The following is a 5,571-nucleotide window of genomic DNA, read 5'->3' on the forward strand; positions in this document are numbered from 1 at the left end:
TTGACTCGATCCGTTCTACTTGGGACTTGACTCGATCCGTTCTACTTGGGACTTGACTCGAGACTCGTTACGTTCTACTTGGGACTTGACTCGAGACTCGATCCATTCTACTTGGGACTTGACTCGAGACTCGTTACATCTACTTGGGACTTGACTTGAGACGCGATCCGTTCTACTTGGGACTTGACTCGAGACTCGATCCGTTCTACTCGGGACTTGACTCGAGACTCATTACATTCTACTTGGGACTTGACTCGAGACTCGATCCATTCTACTTGGGACTTGACTCGAGACTCGTTACATCTACTTGGGACTTGACTTGAGACCCGATCCGTTCTACTTGGGACTTGACTCGAGACTCGATCTGTTCTACTTGGGACTTGACTCGAGACTCGATCCGTCCTACTCGGGACTTGTGACTCGAATAACAGTGATTTGGTCCAACATCTGGTTGATGGGAAATATTTGTATTTGACTAAAACTTTACATTCAATTAAAAAAATGGAAATTTGTATCCCATAGCAGGTTGTGTGTATATTGATAAATATGTCCGTTTTACAGTTGTATTATCCTTATACAGTACATATGTAGGACAAATCATCAGAAATAGGGGTATTGTAAAGCAGTTGGCTACTGTAAAAATGTATCACAGTATTGTAAAGCAGTTTGCTACTGTAAAAATGTAGCACAGTATTGTAAAGCAGTTGGCTACTGTAAAAATGTAGCACAGTATTGTAAAGCAGTTGGCTACTGTAAAAATGTAGCACAGTATTGTAAAGCAGTTGTCTACTGTAAAAATGTAGTACAGTATTGTAAAGCAGTTGGCTACTGTAAAAATGTAGCACAGTATTGTAAAGCAGTTGGCTACTGTAAAAATGTAGCACAGTATTGTAAAGCAGTTGGCTTCTGTAAAAACGTAGCACAGTATTGTAAAGCAGTTGGCTACTGTAAAAACGTAGCACAGTATTGTAAAGCAGTTGGCTACTGTAAAAATGTAGCACAGTATTGTAAGCCATTTCTGCCCCGTGCAACATTCTACAAGATCACCTTCTCTACTTGCCTTGCTGGGGAGGCAACTAGAAACACTGAGATAGGGTACAGGCAGGGGTTTTATTCTCCAAATGTGCGAAAAAATCCGCTGTCCAGGTGGCTGGTCTCAGACCATCCCGCAGGTGAAGAAACCTGATGTGGAGGTCCTGGGCTGGTGTGGTTACACATGGTCTGCGGTTGTGAGGCCGGTTGGACGTACTGCCAATTTCCCTAAAATGACATTGGAGGCGGCTTATGGTAGAGAGATTAACATTAAATTCTCTGGCAAAAGCACTGGTGGACATTCCTGCAGTCAGCATGCCAATTGTATGGTTCCTCAAAACTTGAGACATCTGTGGCATTGTGTTGTGTGACAGAACTGCACATTTTAGAGTGCCATTTTACGTCCCCAGCGCAAGGTGCACCTGTGTAATGATCATGCTGTTTAATCAGCTTCTTGACATGCCGCACCTGTCAGGTGGAGGCTTTATCTTGGCAAAGGAGAAATGCTCCCTAGCAGGGATATAAACAAATGTGTGCACGAATTCTGAGAGAAAATAAGCTTTGTGTGCCATTGTGCGATCATGAAACATGGGACCAACGCTTTACATGTTGCGTTTATATTTTGTTCAGTATATGAAGCGCCTTCGGAAAGTATTCAGACCCCTTGACTTTTTCCACATTTTGTTACGTTACAGCTTTACTCTAAAATGGATGAAATAAATAAAATAATTCAGCAATCTAAACAACAATACTCCATAATAACAAAGGGAAAACATATGTTTTGACATTTTTGCAAATGTATTAATAATAAAAATAAAACATAAGTTTTCAAACTTTTTGCTATGAGACACAAAATTGAGCTCCGGTGCATCCTGTTTCATCCTTGAGATGTTTCTCCAGCTTGATTTGGAGTCCACCTGTGGTCAATTCAATTGATTGGACATGATTTGGGAAGGCACACACCTGTCTATTTAAGGTCCCACAGTTGACAGTGCGTGTAAGACCAAAAACCAAGCCATGAGGTCAAAGGAATTGTCCATAGAGCTCAGAGACAGGAGATAAGATAATTTAAAAGACGAAGTAGAAAGAATGAATCCTGTGGATGGATTGTAAGTACCTGGAAGTGTTGGCAGGTAATGTTGGCATATATCTGCCAAGTTCTGTCACATAAAACACAGCAAAGAGCAGGGATCTGAGGAGCAGGAAACATCAACAACATGTCTCCACAAGGTCACTTCCTGATGAAGTCTGGTGCATTTAATATCACTGCTCTGCGCTGGTGCTGAGAATTTAATATCACTGTTCTGGTGATGAGAGTTTAATATCACTGTTCTGGTGATGAGAGTTTAATATCACTGTTCTGGTGATGAGAGTTAAATATCACTGTTCTGGTGATGAGAGTTTAATATCACTGTTCTGGTGATGAGAGTTTAATATCACTGTTCTGGTGATGAGAGTGTAATATCACTGTTCTGGTGATGAGAGTTAAATATCACTGTTCTGGTGATGAGAGTTAAATATCACTGTTCTGTGATGAGAGTTAAATATCACTGTTCTGCTCTGGTGATGAGAGTTAAATATCACTGTTCTGTGATGAGAGTTAAATATCACTGTTCTGCTCTGGTGATGAGAGTTTAATATCACTGTTCTGTTGATGAGAGTTTAATATCTCTGCTCTGGTGATGAGTTTAATATCTCAGCTTTGCTCTGTTGTATTTGAAGGTAGACTCAGGGAAATGATGTCGCCACGAGCAGCACCGGAGATATTGAGATGAGTGAGATGCAAAACGTAGCTTTCACACAGTCACACACAGTATCTGTGCATGTAGTAGCCACGGGAGCATAACAGATGAGCCTCGCGCTTCTGCGCTCTTACTTGTTATGGAAATTGACCCACTATGCTGTTTCCTGCTTTCTATGTCATATCGCTGAGTCCACCTTTAAAGTAATTCATCCTGTGTGCTTTAGACAGGTCCCAGGTCTGTTTGTGTTGCCTCGCGGACTTCTATGGTCATTATCATAGCAGTATGGCAAGACCGCACCAACAGATCGAGGACCAGGCTACATGTGCTGCTCTCAATAAAGAAACAGTGGTTCCCTCAGTCTCAACGGGGCAGAGGAGAGATATTTACTGGCTCCGTCTTCAATGCAAGTCAGACCCGGCACCCGCTTGCTGGACAGACTGCATGGATAAATAGAGTCTCTAGAGTCTACACTACCTGGGATTCATAATCAACAGACACAAATGTCTGAATCATATCTGACTGAATCATAAAACAGAACATGCAATCTGAATCATATCTGACTGAATCATAAAACAGACCTTGTCATCTGAATCATATCTGACTGAATCATGAAACAGACCTTGTAATCTGAATCATATCTGACTGAATCATAAAACAGACCTTGTAATCTGAATCATATCTGACTGAATCATAAAACAGACCTTGCAATCTGAATCATATCCGACTGTTTATAACACCAAAAGTGATGACAGGATCAGTCAATTCAAAAGTTCCTCCAAGTTTTCCTAGTCCATTGACAGAAAAAGCATCTATCTAGAACCTAAAAGGGTTATTTGGCTGTCCCCATAGGAGAACCGTTTGAAGAACCAGTTCTGGTTCCAGGTAGAACCCTTTTGGGATTCATGTTTAGGACGTTTTCTACAGAGGGATCTGCATGGAATCCCAAAGGGTTCTACGTGGAACCAAAAAGGGTTCTCCCTAGAATATAAAACGGAACCTTCATTTCTAAGACACTAGATGACAAAGAACAGATGTCAAAGAACCAAATATTCCGTTACAGCATCACCGGAGGTGTGTGAGGGGCATGGTCACACTTTCATCTACGTGGTTCAGCGGCTCCGAACTTCATTTGGATTTGGGACTGTAGGGGGAGGGGTGCGCGAAACTGCGCTTCCCAACTGGAAAAACCCCGTGCCGCGGAGTGGGTATGGATAGCTCTGCCACTCAGGATAGCTCAGGGCTACTGGTTCAAGTCCGTGCTGGTTGTTCGCGCTGCAGCTGTAAGTCTGTCGGGACACGGGTCTATAAATCTAGCCTACTACCACAACAAAACGAGATAACTCGTAAAAAGTAAAGTTAGGAAATCTAAAGTTCAATATTCGCTTTTCAAGTCCGTACATCTCTGAGAAATATACATGTATTATGTCCTCTATAAAAAAAAATATGCGTATGATATGCAGTAACCGTACAGCCCAGAGAACTACTTGAGACGCATAGTACAGAGAGTGGAGAAGACGCTCTGTCCCCGGTCAAATAATGTAAATGATTCTAATCATCCACTGCGTAAAACCAAGGTAAACCTACCTGGAAACAAGACGGACAAATATTCAGATTAGATTCCAAGTTTTTCTTCAATTTTCTCTCAATCTTCCACGGTTTATTGATATTACAATCCAAATAGTCAGTCATGAATGTGGTGCTCGTGTGTCTTCCCGGCCAGTCGGTCTAGATTCCCAGTTAGGTCTGCATCACCCGGAGTTGTGTAGGAGCGCGTATTAAAAGTGGAGACTGGGACTGGACCAAAGTATTCCCCTCACTTCGCCCGTCCCACTCCTAGGCTACATCCCAAATGCACCCTATTCCCTATGCACGATATATAGGGCGCCATTTGGGATGTTAGCAGAGTCGGAGCGGAAAAAATGCCTTTAAACAGAATTCAAGTGCAATAGTCTAAGCAGAGAAGGGCTATGGAGAGAGAGGCAGGATGCTGCCTGCTAGATATGGCAAACAGACGGCTACATTCTAACCGAAACAGACGGCTACATTCTAACCGAAACAGACGGCTACATTCTAACCGAAACAGACGGCTACATTCTAACCGAAACAGACGGCCACATTCTAACCGAAACAGACGGCTACATTCTAACCGAAACAGACGGCTACATTCTAACCGAAACAGACGGCTACATTCTAACCGAAACAGACGGCTACATTCTAACCGAAACAGACGGCTACATTCTAACCGAAACAGACGGCTACATTCTAACCGAAACAGACGGCTACATTCTAACCGAAACAGACGGCCACATTCTAACCAAAACAGACGGCTACATTCTAACCGAAACAGACGGCTACATTCTAACCGAAACAGACGGCTACATTCTAACCGAAACATTCTTATTCTGAAAGCATCGTTTTTCAGGAGGACATTTTTTGAAATGAGATATGGAAGCTCTAAGATTGATTAATTGAAACGGATTTAATTTAATTAGCGTTTTTTTCATCAAACACTATGGAGTCAGTCTGTGTTATCTGAGTTATATAAGCCAGACAGTGTGTGTGTGTGTGTTGGGACTGCCTGCCATTTTGATTAGATTTTTCCCTCTCCAATTTAAAGGAGGAAATGAGACATTGACGCACAATGAACGTGTCTTTAAGACCCTTTTCATCAAACACTATTTGATGACTAAATCAAATCAAATCAAATCAATACACCTAATTCTGTGCTGTCTAAGTTATGTACAATAGACCTTATATTTATTTTTATTTAACTAGGCAAGTCAGTTAAGAACAA

General features: G+C 41.9%; 1 protein-coding gene across 6 annotated transcripts in view; it reads right to left on the reverse strand.

The window, feature by feature from the left end:
- Positions 1 to 4,621, reverse strand: part of vit (vitrin) — a 107,081-nt gene extending 102,460 nt beyond the window's left edge. For 4 of the 6 annotated variants that reach the window (XM_036945961.1, XM_036945959.1, XM_036945956.1 and 1 more), the window contains exon 1: positions 4,362 to 4,620. The gene's annotated coding sequence lies outside the window, so the exon portion shown is untranslated. Of the gene's footprint in view, positions 1 to 4,361 lie in introns of all 6 variants that reach the window. The other 2 variants (XM_036945957.1, XM_036945955.1) reach the window with 1 other exon arrangement.
- Positions 4,622 to 5,571: the final 950 nt, after the last annotated feature.

Source organism: Oncorhynchus mykiss, chromosome 16 (genome assembly GCF_013265735.2).
Source record: "Oncorhynchus mykiss isolate Arlee chromosome 16, USDA_OmykA_1.1, whole genome shotgun sequence".
Taxonomy (NCBI): Eukaryota; Metazoa; Chordata; class Actinopteri; order Salmoniformes; family Salmonidae; genus Oncorhynchus; species Oncorhynchus mykiss.